We start from the raw sequence: 24,827 nt of genomic DNA, 5'->3' as shown, positions 1-24,827 counted from the left end.
GCACAGCCAACAAAAGGTCAGAACAAAACATTTTTCTAGCCCAAGACAATGTAGAAGGTAAGAAGGAGAGGTCTGTGATACTGGAGTAAAGGATGGCTGGGATTCTGTACTGAGGTTAGGAGAAAGACCAGGTGCTGTTTGACAATACCATTGTCCGTTACTTATGCCTAGGGAGCATTTCCAAGACAGAGAACACTTGTGGTCACAGGACAGTAGAGGCCTTGATCACATTTCCAGGGTGGAGAGATAGCAAAGGCCTTAGTTCCAGGGTAGATAGGAGTGCATTTTCAGTTAAAAGGGAACATGTGCAATTCCTGTATAAGGACCAGAGCACACACCCCAAGAGCAGTGACTACACCTTTCCCTGGATCGTACCACCTTGGAAGCACTGACAACTTATAGATTCCCAGAATTAGCTGTGAAAACAGTGGAGGAAGAAATCAATAAGCCTGAAGCTTAAGACAGTGACCCCTAATCCCAGATGACCCTTGGGTCATCAATTCTAACACAAAGTTCAAAGTCAAGAAATAGGCTAGAAAAATAAGCAAACCATAAAAAACAACCTGACCAAAAAAGCCACTATGATAACAGGGAAGCTCAAGATATGAGAGCTATTATGTTATGTCCAAAGGGTACTTACTGTACTGAGGGCTAGGGACTAGTTTCTACTCTTAAGAATTATTCAATTCAATTCTTTCAGTGATTATTTGGTTGTTGTTCTTCATTCTAGAAGAGGACCAAAATGATATCGCTATATTAAAGTACAGTTACAGTATGTCCGACTGTGATTGATCAGAACAATATAGGCTCAGAATGCTGTACCACAGGTTGGATATGAAGTCCATGCGAACATTTGGAGTAGATTGTCTAAATTTGCACATCCAATATTTCTTTTGAGCCACTTCAATTCTACTTTGCTCATAGAGCACAGTACCTTCTTTGATAAGGGTACACCATGCTGGCTGGTCCTTTACCAAAGTCTCCCATGTCATGCAATCAGTTTCAAAGTTCTTCAGAGAAACCTTAAGAGTGTCCTTGTATCATTTCTTCTGACCATCTTGTGAGCGCTTACCTTATGTGAGTTCTCCATAAAGTATTCTTTTAGGCAAGTGTACTTTTGGCATTCAAACAAGGGAAAATGTATGGAGAACGGATGACAACCAGACCCCTGCACAGTTACTATGGGATAAGTTGAAAGGATTTATTATAGAAGGACTTCAGGGATGCAATTTCAAATGAAACATCAGGTTGACGCTCTCATTGGAGTTTTGCTCTATGCAATAGAGTATGAATGCCTGGTAGTTTAGTTCAAGAAAGGGCCTCTGTTTCTGGTATCTTATCCTGCAAGGTGATGTTCAGAATCTTACTAAGACAGTTCAAATGGAAGTGATTCAGCTTCCTGGCACAGCACTGGTATATTGTCCAGGTTTCACAGGCATATAACAATGAGGTCAGCACAATAGCTCTGTAGATATTCAGTAGTCAATCTTCTTTCCCATACTTCCCTTCAGAGCCTCCCAAACACTGAGCTCGTTCTAGTAATGCATGCATCAACCTCATTATCAATGTGTACATTCCTAGAAAGTATACTGCCAAAGTAAGTGAACTTAATCACAATATTCAAAACCATTTCATTTGCTGCAGTTAATGGTTTCATATATGGATTCAATAAGTGTCAGTTAAATGTCCACAATATGATGGGCACTGTGCTAGGTACTGGGGATACAAGGACAAAATTTAACAGCTCAAGTTTTCAAGGGGATTATATTCTATTGGTGAAAAGTAACATAAATACAGATAAATAAATTCAAAATATTATAAGTAAACAAAAACGGTTTAAATCCTAATGTCAATCTGACCTTTCATTTGAAATTGCTTCCTTGAAGTGCTTCTATAATAAATCCTTTCAACTTATCCCATAGCAACTGTGCAGGGGTCTGGTTGCCATCCATTCTCCACACATTTTCCCTTGTTCAGCAAGGCAAGGGGCAAGAAGGTGATATTTTAAGATCTGCTTCTCTAAATATTGTTTATTCAATAAAGCTCACAGAGTTCAAATTTGAAGGTTACCAGAAAAAAATCAGAAACTAACTCTTCCACTCCCCCTCCATTCCCTTTCATTTAACTGCAAAACAAACACGTCTCCAGATGTCCAAATCATTTCATGGACACCATTCCCCTGCCAAAGGATATCTGGCCATTTTTGCATCTAAAATTGCAGACAAGGCTGATGCAGAGTCCAAGAAGCCAGATGTGTCATCTTCAGCACAGCTAAAACTTTCAGGTATATAGAAATAGAAGCCAACAAGAAAGCTGAGTTGAAACTCTGGTCTGGAGCTGAATGTCTTCCAGTCTCCCCAAGGACATTCAGCATTCAGGATATGATGTCCTGCCTTCATAGATGGCAAAGATATTTAAATGAAATGATTTAATGACAACTATTAGGTCTGTGAAATTCAAGGAAGATAACTCTTTGACTCATACTGTCTGGCACATGACCTTAGTCTCTTTCAGGAAGGCTTCAAGCCTAGAGTGCAGAGATGCCCTTGCCAGTTGTTTTAGACAAAATAAAATGCAAACTTCAGAGATGCAGCCATTAGTATACTTTGACTCCAGGAGAATTAACTTACGTCACTTAAGTCCTCAGCATTTCCCAAGGGATCAGATAAATATTCTGACCCTGACTTCCAGATCCTTAACCATATCCTTGAGTATATTGGAGTAAAACCAGAATCAACTCCTTGCTGTACCTCTTGTTTAATTATTTCTCTCCTGGCCATTAAAAAATAACAACCAGAGAAATAGGATTAACAAGTTGACTTTCTTAAGCAGCTCTGTGTTTTGGGCTAGATGAGCTCAACAAAACCATTTTTACTCAGCAAAGTGAAGCAGGTTAATCAATTATGTAGTAAATTCTGGCAATACAAATAGAATTATCTGTATAAGACTTACACCTGATCAACTTTGGGGCCTGAAAGATCTAGATTGTTTGTCTTAATGTCCAAATTAAACACTTAAATTTCTTAACCCTCCATTTCACTTTTGCCAAATAGTCTTAGGCTGAGTATAAAAAGGAGCTTGGGCTTCCTGTCTCTCCATTGGGGACCTATTCTACCTACCTGGTAGCCATGACCCTCACTAATTCAGGCCTAAGCTTATCCAGACAGTTGGGGGCACTATTTGGGGATAGGTTAATTAATTTATTGCTTTCTCAGGACTAAGAGGTTTCTGTTGGTCATCACTGCTGCATGAAGGATTGCTTCCCACCTCCCCTGAATCTTCAGTGCCAGAGTTTGAAATGCACAACTTGCGAAAACCTGGAATTTTCCTGGCAGGAAGCACATTCCCACATGTTAAATACTTGGGAAATGTGTGGTGGTGGTGATAGCTGGGGGGAGGGGGATGGCTAAACTTGGAAAAACATCTATTAAAAAAAAAACTGAGTTTTAGCTATTGAGTAGAAGTTGTGCCAAAAGCTAAATTATATAAAAATATTCTCAAATATATTGCTCTTATACAATGCCTTCAGAGACTCCTGAATTATCTTGTCCTTTATGCTTCTTTGCAGGTTCCACACAGAATTTCACATCCCAAATTTAGTTCATGGCAAGATGTCCTTCAGATTGCTCCTGAATTATAAGACATTTGTCAGTCAGGTGGATCTTTCAGGCAAATGTTTTATATAATAGAATTGCCTTGATCAAGCAACACCATCAGGGAACACGTCAAGGAAAACATATTCAGTTGAGCCTTTGGTTATCTCCAATCCAGACAATTTCTTAGAGTCACAGAGTTAGAGCTAGAAGCTAGAAGGTACCTCAGAGACATGTAGTTCAACCCACTCATTTTACAAGTGAAGCAATGAAAGAGACAGATAGAAGTAAAGAGACAGAGAAAGAATAAGCATTAATGTAGCTCCTACTATGTGCAATAAACTGTGCTAAGTGCTTTTTATAAACAATCACACAATGAATTTGGAAAAATTGGGACACTAACCCACTTTTGGTGGGTTTGATGGAACTGATCCTATCAAATCTGGAATAATGCACAAAGGATTATTAAATTGACTATATCCTTTGACCCAACAATAACACTACTAGGTCTCTTTTCAACTATGACTGGGGAAAAAGGAAAAGAACCTATATGTTCTAAAATATTTACAGCAGCTCTCTTTATGGTGGCAAGGAATTGGAAATTTTCCCATCAACTGGGGAATGGCTGAACCATTTGTGGTATATGATCATGATGGAATACTACTATGCTATAAGAAATGATGAGCTCGATGATATTAGAAAACCATGGATAGATTTGTGCAAAATAGTGAAGAGTGAAATGAGCAGAACTAAAAGAATATTGTATACAGTAACAGTAATATTGTTTTAAGAACAACTTTGTGTGTCTAAATCACTTCGATCATTATAGATATCCAAATTTACTACAAAAAAATAAGTGAAGGGAGCCACTATCTGCATCGAGAAAAAGAACTGATAAGTAGAAGTAGGGGTAGAATGGTTTTACATACATATATATGTATGTCCAATGGTAGCAATCTCTAGGGGCAGTATGGAGTGGGGAAGGAAGAAAAAAGTTGCATAATGACTTTATTATATTTAAAAGGAATAGCAAGTTGCACATTATAGATTTGCAGTTTCATGTGCAATCATATTTTTTTCTATTCTACTGTTTTATGGAAATGCTTGTTTTATTTCTTAAGTTCAGAATAAAATAAATAAGCAAGTCAAAAAAATATCCTCACAGCAATCCTTCGAGACAGGGATTATTATCCATGGTCTCCATTTTAGTAAAAGAAACTGAGGCAGAAGTTCAGTGATTTGCCCAGGGTAACACAGCTACTTAATTCCTGAAGGTGAATTGAACTCAAGCCTCCCTGACTCCAGGTCCAACACTCTGACCAGTTTATAGGTCCTAGGACTATACATATTTTTATCTATAAAGTCAAATTGGCTTTACTAGGTACCTTAAACTTGTAGGCACATGGTTAATTATGCTAAATTTGTTTTTCCTTGATAATTATATACTTTTATCAATTATGAGACTCAGAAATACCTGTAGCCCTAAATCCACAGTTTTGTGAGACTGTTGCATTTCCTTTTAGTTTTGAGTCAAAGGGTATATCTAGTAAGTATATTCAAAATTCTGCATCAAAAGCCCTTTCTTTTTTGATCTGTCACAGTTAACAAAGTCATTAATATTACTACGTGGTTGAAATTGCATTTCCTTACATTTCGTATTAGCTTTTTTTTGTGGGGGGAGGAAGGAGAGAGTGATACCCAAAACTTATGGAAACAGAACAAGCTTGCCTTGTGTCATACAGAATTAGATTCCACTTTGTCCTGAAATCTTTTATCCTCACATGGACTGGCTTCCAACAGCCTTCTAAAGCCCTTTTCTCTATCTACAAATAGAATTAAGCATTAAGCCTTATCAGTCACTTGCACCTCAGTGCGAAATTTCTTTAATAGATTATTTCTGAGGTCAGTTTTAGATGTAGAGAAGGGAGAGTATGAACACTTCTGCCACCAATCTAAAAACCTACAATACAAAATATCTGCAAACAAGGTAGAGATGTGGCAATATTCACATCAAATACCAAGGTTCTAAAATTCTATCAAGAATTCTGGGAACAATTTAACGTGCAATTCTTGATTCTATAGACTTAGTTGTCCTGCAGGACCATGGTTGACCAACCTACCTCCTATTATCCTAGCTCCTCAATCCGATTCATTGAACTTCACTGTGCTAAGTGCTCTATTCCTCCCTAGTTCCATTCCAACCTGGTTCACTCACAGCCTACTGGGGGTGGGGAATCTGTGACCCTCTAGGACCTCAAGTTCAGTCCTTTGACCCCTGGGACTAGCCCATCCCACTGAGCATTTTGGAAGGTCTACTCTACTATTCACAAAAACTCTTTTATAACCTCAGTTTTTTCAGTCAAAGCTTCTCTCATCATCTCACTTTAACAGAAAATCAGCATTATTTTAAGGATACCAGAATCTTTGCATTCTTTTGTACTGGAAGTCTCTCTTCCTGATTCCCCTTTTCCCCACCTGCTTGGACAGTTGGAGGAGTAAATATATTCTTCTTCTTCTTGTTTTTCACATTCTCCTATCAAGATTATTCTTTTTCTTTTCCAAGATTCATTCAATACACTTATATTGCCCAGCACCACTCTACTCATCCATTTTTAAACATTTTTAGTCAATTTAATACCTAGCTAATAGTTTCCCTTTGCATTTACATAGTTCTGTCCTCTCCTTAGGACTTCAATATGCATTTTAACATCTTTAGCAAACTGATCTTCCAGTTCTTCCACTTCCTTTTTCTTTAACAATTTTCTTTTATACTGCACTTCAGCCCCACATTCCCAGAACCTCATCTTTACTCTTACCACCTCTTGGAACTGTACAACCTATAAGATCAGAATTGTGAAATTTCACTCCAACCACCATCTTGTGGTCTTTGTTCTTTGTTACAGTCTTAGCAGCAGTATAGTAATTCTTGTTTGATTACAAACTTCTTTTTCTCTCAGCCTATCTCTTACACTCTGTACCCAGACTTGGGATTATGGTTATTTTAATAGTTCTCTATATAATACCCCAAAATTCCTTGTTACCCTCTTACCCTAGACTTTGAATTACTTATCCTGGGCAATGACTATCAGACACCTTTTCTAGTTCTTTTTCAAGGCTACTGAACTTCACAACAGAAAAACATGAAATTGAGTTAATTTCACCCATTACCAATTCATGGTACATAGACTCTATTGAAACTTACATAGTGCTTGAAAGTCTTTCTATTCTATCCTGATTGGAGACTTATCTCATACTCTACAACCTTTTATTCTGCACCAAACTCATGCCTTCTTACTAACTTACAACAGATGGCCTACTCTCCCACTTCTCCAGGAAGATTAAGGTCATCTTATCAGAAATTTTTCAGTTCCCTTCCTCAAAATGACTCTCCTCATTGTCTCTAGTTACAGATTTCCCTCATGGTCAGTAAATGGATTTTGGATGTCTTTTTCTGTCACCTTCACTAGAGACTTGCAACTTCAGTCAACTTCTCCTTCTCCTGAATTTTTCTTCTGTCCCTCCCATTTATCTAACAACAGCCTCAGCTTTCCCTGGTCTTAATAAAAGCTTCTTTTAACTCTTATAGTCCATCCATCTATTGCCCCACCACTCTCCTCTTCTTCTGTGATAATCTTCTTAGAAAAAAAAATCTAAACTCAATGACTTCAATTCCTGACTATCTACTCTCTCTCCAATCCTTTGAAACTCAGCTTATCATGCCAGCACTCCTGTAACTGTTTTGTGTGAAGTTACCAATGACCTACTCACTGATTCAGTGGCTTTCATTTTTTGGGCCTCATTCTTCTTGACCTCTCTGAAAGTTCTGATACATTTGCCTATCCTCTCTTACTAGACACTATCTCTTCCCTTAGCTTCAGACACATCAAACACCTTTAGTTTTCTTTGTAGATCTTTTGTTGTTCAGTTGTGTCCTACTCTTCATTACTCCATTTGGAGCTATGTCTACGGCTCCATGAAAGAAATAGCATGCCAGAAAGGGCAGCATGTAGTAACTCAGAGAAGAATTTCTGTCTTGTTCTCTAGAAAGAGCCCTGCATCCAGAATGAAACCACTTAGTCTCAAGTGCTGGCTCTGTCTCCTTACTAGCCGTGGGTTTATTGACAATTCATTTCCCTTCTTTAGACAATCTATTGCTTCTTCCACATAAATGAATGGATAGATGAATGAATGGATGAATGAATGAAAAAACGTTATAGTATTTACCATAAGTAAGATACAGTGTTAAGCACTGGGATAAAACAACAAAAGTGAAATTGTTCTTCCCCATCAAGGATCCTATATTCCTTTCTATGTAATAATGGGGGGGGGGGGAAAGCACATATATTGGATTTATGAAAAAAGAGGTGGGAATTGTGGTCAAGGATGTTACAAGAAGGGTAAGTTGACCAATATGATTTAATTGACATACCCTTTCCAATAGCAATGTTAGTATTGGTCTGATTATTGTACACAGAGTAATCAGTGGGATACTGTCAGGGTGAAGAGCTTAGGGATAGTATAGTTTGATCTAGGACAGGCTAAATATGGTGGCTATGCCAATTTAAGGCAGTTAAGTGGTACAGTGGATAGAGCATTGGGCTGGAAATCAGGAAGTCTAATTTTTCTGAGTTCAAATCTGGCCTCAGTTAGTAGCTCTGGGACCCTGGATAAGTCACTTAATCCTGTTTGCCTTGGTTCCTCAGATGTCAAATGAGCTAGAAAAGGAAATGGTAAACTACTTCAGTACCTTTACCAAGAAAATCTCAAATGGAATCATGAAGAGTCAGACATGGCTGATGACTCAACAATAACAAAAAGACATAGTAAGCTTGTGTTAGCCCTCATTCATAGAATAATCAAGAGAGCATAGCCCTAAAGTAGGAGTGGAGAACCTGTAGCCTGGAGGCCATATGTGGCCCTCTAGATCCTCAAATGAGGCCCTTTAAGTGAATTCAGACTTTGCAGAACAAATCCTAATTTGTTTATTTGTGAAGTTTGGATTCAGCTAAAGGGCAGCACCTGAGGACCTAGAAGGTCACATGTGGCCTCCAAGTGACAAGTTCCCCACCCCTGCCCTAGAGGCTTGAAATGGATGATCTTCAAGATGCCTTCCAGTTCTAAAACAATGACTATATAAAAACAATTAAAATGGTAAAAACTGTTAGATTGTTGGCTATATATTTGAGAGGCCGCATGACATAATGACTAGAGTGTGGGATTTGTAGCCAGAAGACATGGATTTGAATTCCTGCTCAGATACTTAGCTAGCAGAGTGATCTTCAGCAAGACAATCTGGGGACTCAATTTTAATCACTAAAGCTGTCGTCTAACTGTTCAGTAATGAACTCACTCATTCAGTCAACAAATGCAATAAGATCTTAGTTACCCACCAACCTCAATGAATGCAATACTAAATATCAACAAAAATCATAACTCGCATTTATAGTTCTTTATTGTTAGCAAAGCATTTTCCTTCACAAATCCATGAAATGAGTAATACAGGTATCTATTTACATATGAGGTAACTGAATCTCCAAAACATTGTCTTCCTTGAGATCACTCTGCTACAAAGTTTCTGAGGCAGAATTCAAATCCCTTTCTTCTGACTAGGAATTCAACATTCTAGCCATTATATTATGCTGCAGCTTAAATATATAGCAGACAGTCTAATAATCTTTTTAAAACCAAAAAGTTTTAGCCAGTTTTCTGATTTTTCAGTGAAGATGAACTACTTTTCCCATTCAGTGACTGACAAAGGAGGCATTTCATACAACTTAAAAGTTATGTTTTATATGGTATATGTTGATCATATGATATGTAGCACATGTCATACAATATTTATGTTATGTGAAATGTCTCCTTTGAATACATAATTTCATGAATATATTATATGTAATTAAAAATTTATAAGTATATGTACCTATAGCATTTATATTTATGTATACCTCATGTTTCCTTTCAACAGAATATCAGCTCATTGAGGGGAAGACCTATTTAATTTTTGTCTTTGTAGTTTGAATTGTGTACTTGGTAAAGTATTAATAATACTTGTTGAATAAATGATTGAATGAGCATTATGGTCAAAAACAGATTGATCCACCTTTCTGTGAGCTTATATGAAATTTTACAAAAATTGAGACATCAGAAGGACCTCTCATATGTTTATTGGATTGTCTTGTGTCACAGTACTGGCACCTCACAGGTATTTCTTGCTTACAGTCACCTTATTATGAAAGTCACTGGTTAGTGTGCAAATAACAAGTCAAATAATAAAAACTGGTACTTTTGAAGGATTGCACCTCATTCTAAACTTTCTAAAGTTATATAGAAATTTTTAAAACATTTGATATATCCAGATTGTCTACTCCCATGAGTGAAGATTTCAGATGATTAAATAGCACATCTTCACTAATTAGTACTTACTAATCTTACAGGTCCTGAGTTGAAGTTTATTTTTGTACTATCTATGAAATATAATTGATAGACGGGAGCCAAGACGGTTGAGTAGAAAGACACACATACGCAGGGTCTCCCCCACAGCCCATAAAATACCTGTAGAGAGGGACTCTCAACAAATTTTGGAGCAGCAGAAGTGGAAAACAACAGAGTGGAGGACCAACCCAGGGTGACCTGAAAGGCCCACGGAGGCAGAGTGGAGCCCAGCCCAGCCTTGGGCCCCCTGCGTGGCTCTTGAACAGCCCTCAGGGGTAGAATCCCCAGTCCCAGAAGCAGCGGGTTCGAAGATCCCTCAACCCACACTTGCCAAAAGTTAGTGACAGGTTTTTTTTAGCTGGCCAGGAAGGGAGAAGGGCTTTCCCATAGCTCTAGCAGCAGGCAGCTGCCACTGAGGCTACATTACAGGTGCAGAAGCTGTACACATTTTTGGAGCATAAAAACCCTGGGGAACTGAAGAGCTTATTCTTGCCTCTACCCTGTGTGGAGGCCCTGGCCAAGGTGGTCTTTCTCTCACACTGAATGGCAGCTCTGCCTATCCAGCTTATCTGAAAATCAGCCCCCAGTGCAGACTTAAGAACTGAAGGCCAGGTGGCTATGGAGAAGTAACTGCTAAGATTCTGGGCACAAAAATCCCTTTCTGCTTCCACATTGGAGGAACTAAGATCTCACAGATTCCCAGAGTATACCCAACTCTTGACAAAAGACCCAAAAGTCAAGTAACTGGTTGGGAAAAATGCCAAAAAGAAGGGGAAAAAATAAGTCTATAGAAGGTTACTTTCTTGGTGAACAGATATCTTCTCCCATCCTTTCAGATGAGGAAGAACAATGCTTACCATCAGGGAAAGACATAAAAGTCAAGGCTTCTACATCCCAAACATCCAAAATAAAATTGAATGGGCTCAGGCCATGAAAGAGCTCAAAAAGGATTTTGAAAATCAAGTAAGAGAGTAGAGGAAAAATTGGGAAGAGAAATGAGAGAGATGCAAGAAAAGCATGAACAGCAGGTCAGCACCCTGCTAAAAGAGACCCAAAAAATGCTGAAGAAAATAACACCTTAAAAAATAGGCTAACTCAATTGGCAAAAGAGGTTCAAAAAGCCAATGAGAAGAAGAATGCTTTAAAAGTAGAATTAGCCAAATGGAAAAGGAGGTTGAGAAACTCACTGAAGAAAATAGTTCTTTAAAAATTAGAATGGAACAAATGGAGGCTAATGACTTCATGAGAAACCAAGAAATCACAATACAAAACCAAAAGAATGAAAAAAAAATGGAAGATAATGTAAAATATCTCATTGGAAAAACAACTGACCTGGAAAATAGATCCAAGAGAGATAATTTAAAAATTATGGGACTACCTGAAAGCCTTAATCAAAAAAAAGAGCCTAGGCATCATCTTTCATGAAATTATCAAGGAAAACTGCCCTGATATGCTAGAAACAGGGGGCAAAATAAATATTGAAAGAATCCACTGATCCCCTCCTGAAAGAGATCTCAAAAGAGAAACTCCTAGGAACATTATGGCCAAATTCCAGAGTTCCCAGATCAAGGAGAAAATATTGCAAGCAACTAGAAAAAACAATTCAAGTATTATGGAAATACAATCAGGATAACACAAGATCTAGCAGCTTCTACATTAAGGGATCAAAGGCATGGAACTAGGTCTACAACCAAGAATTACCTACTCAGCAAAACTGAGTATAATACTTCAGGGGAAAAAATGGTCTTTCAATGAAATAGATGACTTTCAAGCATTCTTGAAGAAAAGACCAGAGCTGAACAGAAAATGTGACTTTCAAACGCAAGAATGAAGAGAAACATGAAAAGGTAAACAGCAAAAAGAGGTCATAAGGGACTTACTAAAGTTGAATTGTTTACATTCCTACATGGAAGGAAAATATTTGTAACTCTTGAAACTTTTTTCAGTATCTGAGTAGTTGGTGGGATTACACACACACACACACACACACACACACACACACACACAGAGCACAGGGTGAATTGAATAGGATAGGATCATATCTTAAAATAATGAAATTAAGCAGTGAGAGAGAAATATATTGGGAGGAGAAAGGGAGAAATGGAATGGGGCAAATTATCTCTCAAAAGAGGCAAGTAAAAGACTTTTCAGTGGAGGGAAAAAGGGGGGAGGTTACTCTCATCACATTTAACTAAAGGAAGGAATAAAATGCACGCTAATTTTGGTATGAAAACCTATCTTACAATACAGGATAGTGGGGGAGAAGGCGATAAGCACGTGGCAGGGATAAAGGAAGGGAGGGTAGTGGAAGGAGGGAGCAATCTTGGGAAGGGATAGAATCAAAAAAGAGAATAGAAGAAACGGAGGGCAGGATAGGATGGAAGGAAATATAGTTAGTCTTACACAACATGACTATTATTATGGAAGTCATTGGCAAAACTACACAGATATGACCTATATTGAATTGCTTGCCTTCCCAAAGGGAATGGGTGGGGAGGGAGGGATGAAGAAAAGCTGGAACTCAAAGTTTTAGGAACAACTGTTGAGTATTGTTCTTGCTACTAGGAAATAAGAAATATAGGTAATGGGGTATAGAAATTTATCTTGCCCTTCAGGACAAAAGAGAAGATGGGGACAAGGGAAAGGAAGAATGTTAGAAGAGAGGACAGATTGGTGATAGGGGTAATTAGAATGCTCAGTATTTTGAGGTAGGAGGAGAGGAAAAATGAGGAGAAAATTTGGAACCCAAAATTTTGTGGAAATGAATGTTGAAAACTTAAATAAATAAATTTAAATTCAAAAAAAAAAATAAAAATAAAATAATAAAATAAAAAATAAAATTTATTAAGAAAATTAACAATGACAACATGATTAAGGGTGGGGTTGATGTTTAAATTTCTTAAAATAATTTTCAAACATGATGGAAGTATTCATTTATATGAAAATAATTTATTTTCTATTCACAAATATATTTATCTGTTGATAAAGGCACATCCTCTAGGAATCTTTTATTAGGCACCTATTTGGAAACCTAGTTCAGGTTCCTATGTTACCTTTAAACATACACTGTATCATCTATTCTGTAATTCATATTTTTTTGGTAATTTGGAAAGGCTTACCACTTGATTAAATTAATCTGAATTAGTGAGGCTTACAGCAGGCTCATTTAGGCAAAAATTCTGGCCATTAAAGTAAAAGTGTTTTATTTCTTAACCCCTGTGTCAACATTAATCAAATAGATTGGATAATATTTCAAGACTCTTTTTTTTCTTTGCTTTTGAGAATACACATTATGTCTAGTCCTTAGAAATATGTATTTGGAGAAAGGAGAGGTCATATTGGAATTTTAAGTCTCAATGATCAAATTAAATAGAATACAGTACTGAAACAATAAACTCTATGGAAATTGGAGCCCTGATTAAAACAATGTCACCCAAATCCAGTCAATGTAGTGGCTATATTTAGATACAATTTCAGCCATTCAAGAGAACATTAATATCACAATGGCACAGCTTACAAGCATTAGGAGGCAGGAGAGAATTGGCCAACATTTGTTAAACTACTTAAAAGAATATTTGAAATATCATTAAGAGTTGGACAAATGCCAGACAATTGAAGAAAAGCAGAATGATTGCAAAACTTTCAAATCAAGAGGTTGGAAACCCCTATGCAGTATGTGTAATGTTAGTTGTTTTGTTTTGTTTTTTAATTTTAGAAAGTGGTACGTATGTGTATCAAAAGGATATCTATAAACACCTAGAGAACATTAGACTCAATAACATGCCAATGTGTGTGCAGAATGAATAAATATTGCCCAAGTACATTTTTTTTTCTGTTTGGAAGACAATGAGAGTGGATTGATGGAATACAATAATCACTTTTCTTGGGGAATAGGTAAAGCATTTAGGAGAATGTTTCAGGGAAAATTTGCTTTCTGAATTGTTTCAAATTGGCACAGTTCTGAACATTGTCACATCATTGGGCAACAGGCTGAACAAGTCTAAGGAAAGGTAGTGATAGATGGGAAGGGGTCTGGCTGTGAGGAAATGGCCAGTGGGGTGCCACAGGAGGGTTGATGTAAGGTCAGGTTTTATTCTCCATCTTTATTAATCATCTCCAGGGGGGAATAAATAGCCTGCTAATGAAATTTGCAGAGGACACTGAATTTTGAGGTATTGTCAACACTGCTAACAAAGGAAAAATAAATATAAATGGACTTAAGCCTGTTATTTATCACTTATTTGAATTTAATCAAAATTGTTCCCTGGACAAATTTACAGGCAATTTCCACAAATTGATTTTTAGAGGGGGAAACCTCAACCAGATGAGTCCAACTAACTGGCCAATGGTGGGGCTGCATTGAGTATAATGAAGATTGACAGGCTGAAGTTCTGGGTGAGGAGAATTTTTGATGAAAAAATCTTTTTTGCTAGAATATTCTTCCTCCACTCCTGTGGAGTTCCATTGTGGAAAATACTGTCCAATTTTTCTTAGCTTTGAAAGATATCTGATCCTAAAATGTCATTAAAACAGAACTGTGGAAAATAGCAAAATGATATTACCCTTATAAAGTCCAAACGAGCTTACCCAGTGTAGCGTAAGTGCAACATTCACAGTGCCTATGGTTGCTATGAATATGGCTGTGTAGTTCTGCATCATAAAATATCACAGATTCTCCACATGGAAACAGAACCAAAACATTTATTCAAATACCAGAAAGCCAAATCCACCACAGCAACAAAGAAATCTCATAATAACCAAAATGCCTATCTATGTTTTAGGCCTTCCTACAAACAAACACTCACAATCCTAGATACCTTCTTCCTTTGCTCTTCCCATCTCTGAATGCTCTCTGACTAACTTCCTCTCACCTCTGCTCTAGCTCCACCTCTTCGTGTTTCATTCCTTCCTGTTCTGTGTGACTTGACTTACGTGATTCAGGCTTCCATGTGACTTAAGTAAGTCACATGAGCCTATTAATAGATGGGAAAGATCTTCCCATTAAGAATCAAAATTACATTAACAATAAGCAAAAATGCATTATTGATATACCCTGGGATCCACAAAATTCCTGAAAGAAAGTAGCAAAATCATGGGATATATCAGGCTGAAAAGTAATGGCTCATATGCTGAGGAGATAAAAACAAATTGGATGAAGTAGAATGAGACAGAGGATTTTGAAGAAGTTCTACATACTCTGTCCTCTGCTCAATTTACATTTTATGGTTTTCATAGGTATCTATGAATGGCTTGATGCTGAGTGTACTGGGTGCTACATGTCCTTTCTCCCTTTCTCTTTCATTCTATGTACCTATTGACCTCTGGGTCAAGCCTCTACCTGGCCTGGGGGTGCTCCTTTGCACTGGACACCTAAGACTGGCCTTGAGTTTGAATGGTGTTATGTTACAAACAGCTAATTAAAGAGAACAGACATTGAGTATGATTTTGGGGATTTGGGATTTTTCCCTCCTTTTGTCACTTGAAAGACCAAAACTGTATGCTCAGAACCAAGTGACTCTCACTGGTTTAAATGTACAAAGATCTCAAATAAATCTGTGTAAGTTAGGGGAAAGAAGGAAACAACAACTCTAGTAGAAGAGAGCTTCATGTGAAAGATGAAAAACACATGATAAAGTCTAAAAGTTATAAATCAGTTGGGACTGATTTGAGAGAAACCTAAATGAAAAGGGAGACAACTGAGGAGAGTGTTACAGGTCATGTTAACTTTTTGCCCATTGTGGGAGACTGGTGTGGCACTTAGCTATCCTTGGCATTCTAGATTGGCAATTGGAGGGACTTAAGTGACCTAAAGTGGTCCTAAATTCTCTTGGCTCCAGAAGGCTCATAGAAGACTGAGGTCAGACTCAGGTTTGATCTTTCTGTCATTCTAAACCCTTACTTTGCTTTGAGTACTATCTACTCCCCAAAATCATTCTTGACTGTCTTGACACCCACCCCTTTTCCTGGGTCTGAATTTCCATAATACTTACCAAAGTACATATTTTCACAGAGATAATAATGTTAAGTAGATAAAAAATGCATTTGTGCCATCCAGACTCCTATCTTTGTGCCCATTTTCTTACTTGCGATACCTTCTTCTACCTCCTTTAGAGCTTATTATTTTCATCAACATGTCATCAACTAATCAACAGGCATTTATTATGTAACTACTATATTCAAGCATTATGTTAGCCAAAAGATAAATATGAAATTAAAATGAAGCATGTTTCCTTTCATCAAGTACCTTATAGTCTATGACAACACATGAAGATATTAACTATAATATACTTGAACAGTGCATTAAAGGACTACAAAACAAATGCTACATGAGGGCTGAGATATCAAGTCATTACCAATCTAGAAGCATCAGGGAAGGCTTTATGGAGAAGTGGAATTTGAATTTGCTTTTAAAGAGTGGATAGGTGATCACAAGCTAAAAAAGGGAAAGGGAGAACATTCCAGGCACAAAGAGCATTATCAGTAAAGGCATGAGGACAGTAAACAAAAAGTTTAACTGGGGACAGAATAGTACTGCTTTATGAGAGTGTTGAGAATGTAGAGGGTAGTAATATGAGACATCTTAAGTGGTGTCAAATTTTGGAGTGACTTGTATATCCTTTGTTCTCAAAGAGGACCATGACATCAGGGAGGTGATGCCATGACATGCAAGTGAATTGGATTTAAGTGAGGGAGGGCTGTGTAAAGTCACCAGTCTTACTTTCTCCTCTGTAATCTAAATACCTAGCAGAGGAGTATGAACTACATTATAGAGACAATAGGAACTACTCAGGATTTTTCTTTCTCATAGGGAAGTAATATGACCAGATCTTTTTTAAAAAAATTATTTAGTTATCAGTATAAAAGGGAGAAGGACAGGATGGTGGGGAGGTAATAGAAGTAATTAGAAGCCAATTACAGTTTTCTGGGTGGGTGATAATTGGTACCAGAACTTGGATTGTGGCAGAGACAAGAAAATGAAATTTTGCAGATGATGCATGAAATGTTGCAGATGGAGTCAACAGAACTCAGTAACATTGGATAAGGAAAGAGAGTGAGAGAGAAAAATCAAAGTTCATGCCAAGGTTATATAAGTCACTTGCTATATTCAAAAAAGAGAAGTCAGTGTGAGTAACAGATTTAAGAGGAAAGAAAATGGATTCTCTTTTTGGACATGTTGAATTGCAAGCACTGATGGGACAGTCAGGTGTAGATAGCTTATAGGTTCTAGGAGATATGGATCTGAAACTCAGCAGATTCAGGATTGGAAATTAGAGATTTAGGAGTTTTCTGCATGAATAGATTTCCATTGAGGCTGCAGGAGTAAATGAGATTAGGATGGTGTAGATTACATAGAAAGAAATAAAAAGGCCTGAGGACAGAATTTTGGGAGAACATCAACATCAAAGGGTTAGTTATAGGAGGAGCCAACCAAAAAAAAAAATAGTGAAGTAATTGAGAGTTAGAGCAACTAGGTGACACAGTGGATGGAATACGGGCCTGGAGTTAGGAAGACTCCTCTTCCTGAGTTCAAATTCAGCCTCAGATGCTTACTAGCTGTGTGACACTGTGCAAGTCACTTAACCCTGATTGCTTCAGTTTCTTCATCTGTCAAATGAGTTGGGGAAGAAAATAGCAAACCACTCTGGTATCTTTGCCAAGAAAACCTCAAATAGAGTAATGAAGAGTAGGACACAACTGAAGGTATAAAGAAGATTATTTAAATTTATTGTAGTTTGTGGTTTGTCCTTCCTTCTCAAAGAGCACTGTGACATTAGGAAGATGATGCCATGACTTGCAAATGAATTGAATTTAAATGAGGGAGGGCGGTACAAAGTCATTAACCTCACTTTCTTCTCCAGAGTCATCTGGGTCCAGTGGCCACATATAGATTAGGACAATTGAAGACAGCCCAGGATGCAGTGGGTGCTGTCCACAATATGGAGGAAAAAAAGAGGGATGTCATAGAAGTATTGGGTAAATGGAACAAAATGAGCAAATGTGTATTTTAGAGATACTGGTAGAGGAAAACTAGAAGCAGGAAACTAGTTCAGAGCCAGTTACAACAGTCATTTTATGAGTCAATGAGAGTCAAAACTAGAATGGTGGCTGCAAATCTATAGAGGAAGGTATTGTTTAGGGAGACACTGTGGAGAGAAAATCATCCGGACTTAAAAATGTTCATGTCACTAAAGTTCTTGTCACTATCTAGTGGTGCAAAGTCAAAATATTTGACATGCTATTACTGATGGAAATTACACTAAAGAAGATGCCTTGCTTCTATAACCTAGGAACCACCAAAGATAATCTATTTTGATGTTGTTATTCCCCTTATTGTGCTGATAAGAAGGAAGGTCAATTGCAGTTTTTCCTTCTTGTATTTTCAGCAGTTAGCATGGTACTTGGCACACAGTAATCATTGAAATAAGAATGGTTTTTTATTCATTCATTTATTCATTCTTGGGAAAGATTATAAAGAAAAAAGAGGAAAGTGAGGATTATAAAGCCTATTTATATTATATTTATATTATAAAGTCTATTTATGGGTTATTGCCCATGTGATAGTAAGGAAGGCATATATTAGGATAGTGACTATTTCACAAAAATGTTATCTCATTTCTTCCATTAATATCCTCTTCAAATGCCTCATAAGGACGTGGAGTTGATCCTGGTTTCTCATATCCTATACCCCTTACCCCAGTCCTATCTTACTAGAAATAGTTCCAGTAAGACTCTATGATGAAATTTATGACAATTAGCAGCCTAACTTCATTTAGCTAGGTTTATCACCAGATTGGCTACTAGGTGATGTATTTTTCAGCCAAGGATACACTTGAAGATTATCTGCTAAGTCATAGAGATTTTGCAATCTGCATTGGTGAAAGAAGTATCATCAGCAAAGGAATTAGGAATTATTGAAATAGTTAAGTAAACTTATTCCATTCAAACCTCAAAACAACAGGCATTAGTCTCCAAGCATGTAATACATCTTTTGCAGAAGAAGATATGGAGGTTCAGAGTGTGACTTGTCCAAAATCAGGCAACAAGTTAAATGCCACAACTGGGAATGGGATCCAGGGCTTCTGAGTCCAGGCACAGTGTTGTTTCTTTCTTTGTTTGTTTGTTTGGTTTGACTTTTTGGTTTGGTTTTGATTTTCCATTACATGACACTGCCTCTACCAACAGGACTGAAATGGAGTTTATAAATCAAACCTTTTTGTGACAATCATGTTTTATTGTAGTTCAGTTAGTACTCAACCTTGACTGGTTTTTTGCCCAGTTTGCCCATTTATCTGTCATTTTGGTGTCTCCTGGGCCACTATCAAAAAAGTTGTCAGTCTTTCTCAGATGTACATTTGCATGGTGACTGAGAGTTATTTTTTGCATTTGAAAAACTAATTTAATATCCCATTTTTCTGAATTCTGAGTAATTAATGAACTGTGTAGGAATTAGCAGCTGGAGGCAGTACACAAAGATTTCTCCTCTATCACTGTCTGCAAAAAGTGCTTAAAATAAGCAAAAGACATTCATTATTTTCGCTACTTTAGAACTCTAACTTGACCAAGGTGAGAAATAGAAAAGTAAGATAGCATGATTGTAGGGCATTTTAAATTCTGTCTCTGATGTGGATTAAGATTGTGAAGCCATTTCCAGTGGGTGGAGATTGTCATGAGAATGATATAAAATGAGTATCCTTTTTACTGAGCTTGTATAGTCACAGATTTTAAGTTGGAAGGGTCTCTCTTAAGAAAATCATTTCTTTGATGAAATTAAACTGACCTCTATGGTCCCTTGTAGTTGTAGTATCTGGTGAATCTATGATATATCTCTGTGGTTCATTTTAAAATTTGCTTTGAATATGTTAATTCTATATCTGAGTTTGCAATCTCTTGTTTTCCAAGGTGCCACAATTTTCCAAATGTGCTACCATCCAAAACACAAAAAAGTGCAAATTGTTTGAAATGCCTCCACTTTCTCACTCCCATTCCTTGGTCCCTTACAATGTGACTTTCTTCATCAATACCCCACCGAAAATCTTTTCTCTGAGGTTACCAATATTCTCTAAATTGTTGAAAAAAAAGGGGGAGCAGGGAGAGAAAGGGAATAGATGGAGTAAGAATGATAAGATGGGGGAGATAGAGGTGTTTAATGATTTTCTCAAGCCCATTCAGTGAACAAATACCAGAGGCAAGATCTGTACTTATGTCTTCTTTCTTAATTTTAACTTTTAACTGCAGTTTTAGGTCATGTTGCTAATTATTATAGCAATTAGCATAAGTAAAAATCAGTTATATAGTATACCCTAAAAATATAATGGGTGTTGAGAGAAGAAGTATTATAATAATTCTGGAGTGGGAAATAAAGACTTCAGAAAGGTTGAACTAGGACAGAACCTTGAAAGATAAAGCATATCCAGTCTTCAAGCACCAATTCAATAATACCTAACCATCTTGCCTTGTAAGCTGAATATGCTTCTAAATTCTAGACTGCTTCCTCATCCCAATACTCATTTCATTTTTAAATCCATTAAACCCTGGGACAGATTAGGCCATTAGTGGCAACCCTTTGAGAGCACATATGTTTTCTCCATTCTCCAAAGTTTAAAGTCCTTGGGTTGCAAGGCAGCAGAAGCAACAACAATCATTAGCATAGCTACCTCATCTAGCCAGGGTGAGTTCAGCCTGTTGCTTGGACTAATTGATTTCTGCCAGAATTTGAGTTTCATTTAGGTTTTGTTCCCTCTAATATGCTCAAAGTCCGTTGGAATAGTTATTGGGTGGTCAAGATACATTTCTCAATAAACTTCAGGTGTGCATTGTAGCTAATTAGAAGCTCTGGGGCTTTGGAAGGTAGTCTAGGTAAATGTGAATTAGCTATAGAAGATCTAGTTTAATTTAAGTCCTAGTTTTGACATTTATGAACTCTGCTACTCAGCAGTTTTTGTTATATTTCTGATCATCAGTCTCCTGGTATGTGAAATGGGCAAAATAGTTGTTGTACTAACCTCATGACCAGGTTCTAGGACACTACCACCACTTTCTTATGACCAACAGAATGATAGAATATATGACATTAGCTAGGAATAATACATTTGACAATAAAGAACATTAAGAGATCGTTCCTAGACTTCATCTGGAAGAGATGATGATTGGAAACTATGAAAAATCTTCTCCTGTACTGACTGAATGATAAACAAATATGCCAAAAAGAGAAGTAACCATTGCACGAAACTGGTAGAAGCAATGTGTAACAGCGGATCAAGTATTGGATTTGAAGTCAAGAAGGCCTGACTTTAAATCATATCTTAGGAAAAAATCTCATTCCATGACAGAGGGGGATGAAAGGAACCAAGTAGCTCTTCCTTTGCTCTATTGTGAGTTTTCATCATTCTATCCCCTCAATAAAAGGTTCTAACCCACTCTTTATCATCCTTTTTTGATATGGATTAAAAAAACTTTTCTTACAAAACAAGAAAACAAAATAATGATTCTTATACTACTTCCCTTGTTGAATTGCTCTGAAGGAAGCATTTTATAAACAGTAAATTACTACAAAATGAGAATTATGGTGATTCTTATCTATTCAGATGGGGGTAGGGGGGATAATTTAGAGTCATGAGGCACACCTTACAATTATGGTATTCACAAATAAAGATCCTACTAACAATGTGAGAAACACAGATTTTGAGATTTGGAAAGGACCTCTGTAGCTATCTAGTTCAATTTACACCCAACAGGAATCTCCACTATAACATGCCCAACAAGGAGGAAGTTAAGTTGGACATGATTAAGTCCCAAATTTGTCGCACAAACAATAAAAGCTATATAAATTGAGAAAAAGGAAAATCAATGTACAAAGAAGGAAAATTCGATGGAGGAGGTTAAATTTAGGTTGAGCCTTGAAAGATAATAGAATTTAGATGGGAATAGAACATGGAGAACATTGGAATTGTCAGGTGAATCTGATTTCCAAACCTTCTGAAGTTCCATCTCCATTCAGTTGCTGTGGGTTGTGTCTCAATTCCATCATTTCTAAAACACATTTGTTACATAAATGATATAATTTTAATAGCTAGTAAGGAAAGAACTCTCTCTCCTTTCCAACCTATGTGACAATAGCTGGTGTTAGGGGAATAAATGATGGTCTGAGAGATCATGGAAACATTTGGCTGTCATAATGGAAGAGAAAAAAAAGAGATGAGAAAGGTAATAGTTGATCAACTGTGATGACTGCAAAATAGTGTTTCCTATTTCATATGATGTCTAAGAGAGGATTCATAGGAAATTCTAGTTCAGGAGGGTGAAGGGATTATCATAATAAGGTGGAAAGGAAATCATATATGCCTTATGAATAAAGGAAAATGCAGTACAAAAAAAGTATAGGGAAAACAATTTACCATTTAGGTCTTTTCAATGTGTTACCAAAAACTGTAATATTGCTTAAGTATCTGGAATTATTAACAGAAATTTTAGGAGTCTTCTAAGATATTTGTGAATCACAGAGTCAGTCAATAAACACCTTTCAAGTTCTTCCAATGTGATGCACACTATTCTAAGCTTGGGGGATACAAGAAGCAGCATCAGACACTTCCTGTCCTCAAGGAACTCACAGTCTAAAGGAAGAGATAACAAGCAAATATGAACAAATAAGGTATGAAAAAAAACCTTCAATTTCTTCCCAAAGACTTTCTTTCCATAGGTACGTTTGGCAGCATGAAATAAAAGAAAGGGCACTGACTTTGGAGTCAAAGGACCTGGGTTCAAATTCTACCTCTGACAATTACTAGTTGGATTACCTTGAGAAAATTAATACCCCTGGGTCTCAGTTTCCTCATCTTTAAAGTGAAGGATTTGAATTTGATGGCCTCTGAGGCCTTTTAAAGCTCTAGATTTATCATCTTATAACTTGTGACTGTTAGTCTTACAGTCATATGTCAGCCTCTTTATAACTTCTTCTTCAAGAATTCTCTGAGTTCCAAAAAGTTGAATCACTCACTAATGGTGACAAAACTAATACATGTCAGAGGCATGATTTAAATCAAGGTCTTCCTAACTGCAGATTCAGCAGTATGTTCATTATAGCAAGCTAGTTCTAATGTCTGAGGATGTTACAACAGTAACACAGAATAATTTAGAATTTAGAAGAATTATTAATTAGTACAGCCTTCCTCAGAGGCAGAAAAGACTAAGTAGGGAATTTTGAGTCTCTATAACAAGAGTATTAAAGATCTACTACATTTTCTCCAGGTCTATTCCCATTGAAGGGTCTATCCAATCTCATGGTTGAAGAATATACTTTCAAGATGGCATTTTGGTGTAGTGAAAATAATTCTAGACATGGAGTAAGGAGAAAACACCCTCTTACAAATATTGTTTGACCATAGGCAAGTAATTACATTTCTCTAAATATTTCAATAGAATTATACAAAAATTCGTTAAGTCCAAGACACTGTGCTAGGTTCTGGAAATACACTAACAATAAAACAAAATATGTTTATTCCCTATGTGTCCTCATCTCTAACAAAAATTTAACAACAATTGCATTATATAATTCTCAGGATTATCTTAAGGAAAGGACTTTGTAAACCTTAACATACTATAGAAATGTTATTGTATAAATTAGTAGTCTATTTTAATGTTTTAATATTTTTCTGGTGTTTCCTCCTTTAAGCTATCTTCTATTTGCTCTGCATTTACCTCGTATATCCTGATGTATGCATATGTTTTTCCTCAATTAGAATTTAAGTTCTTTGATGGTAGGAAATACTTGGTTTTTTTGTATCTTCAGTGTTCAATATAGTGTCTGAAACAAAGTAAAAGTTAATAAATGCTTGTTGATTGATTGGCTGTATTTAAAATCCTGCTAATTGTCTATGTAGCTGAATTTCTCTTTGTAATCTTAAGAGTCATAGCCCCTTTCACAAATGCAACATCCCTGGCTATAACCTTTGAGGCAGGTGTCCTTACTTTTTGCAACCTTCTTGAGTTAGTATGTGAGGGAACAGATTTGGGGGCTGAAAATTTCTTGCCTATTCTCTTCTGCAGACTGGACAGGAAATCCCCTTGTAGTATGATGTAATAATGTGCTTTTGGAAAGTACTGTCTCTAATGTCAACCATATATAGATGTCATTTAAGTCCCAGATATACCTCAAATGCTAGTGACTTCATTTGCTTTGGTAACTATTTCCTCTTTAGCCCTTTTTCAACAGTGTCATTAATAATGCTAGCCACAAAATTTCATTACAACTATACCTCACTTGTCCAAAAGTCACTTACCCCACAATCTATCTGGAATACAACTCTGAATCTGGAAATAAGGGGGGGAAATTTCCTCTAAACTGTCAAAATAGATGCAAAATCCGCACACTAACAATGTTACAGTTTATTCATAGGAATGCCCCTAATGCCCTCACACAGAACCTATTTATACTTATCATTACCTCACTCAGAGGCAGAACAGTTGAGCTGTGGGGACTGTAAGATATCAGCTGTTGCCAATAACCCTGATAAAGACATCAGTCTCTCTTCCACTCTGAGACTTACTTTAAGTAATAGATAAAAGCAGAAAAAAATCTTAAATTCTGCAATTGTCAATGCTACTAGCGCTTTCTACCACTATTGTCTACCACTTGACTTAGAAATGGGGTGATCAAGCAAAGCTTCTTGGGGCTAAAGTAATGTAACTTGGGTGATCAATTATTCCTCAATCAATTTCCCATGTAATCAATTTTCCATGTATATATGTGGGTTTTCTCTGTACTATTTGCTCCTTGGAAAATTAATAAAGGTTATGAAGAAACTA

The sequence above is a fragment of the Notamacropus eugenii genome, chromosome 5 (assembly GCF_028372415.1).
Source record: "Notamacropus eugenii isolate mMacEug1 chromosome 5, mMacEug1.pri_v2, whole genome shotgun sequence".
NCBI lineage: Eukaryota > Metazoa > Chordata > Mammalia > Diprotodontia > Macropodidae > Notamacropus > Notamacropus eugenii.
The sequence above is the reverse complement of the archived record's forward strand: the minus strand, read 5'-3'. Positions refer to the sequence as shown.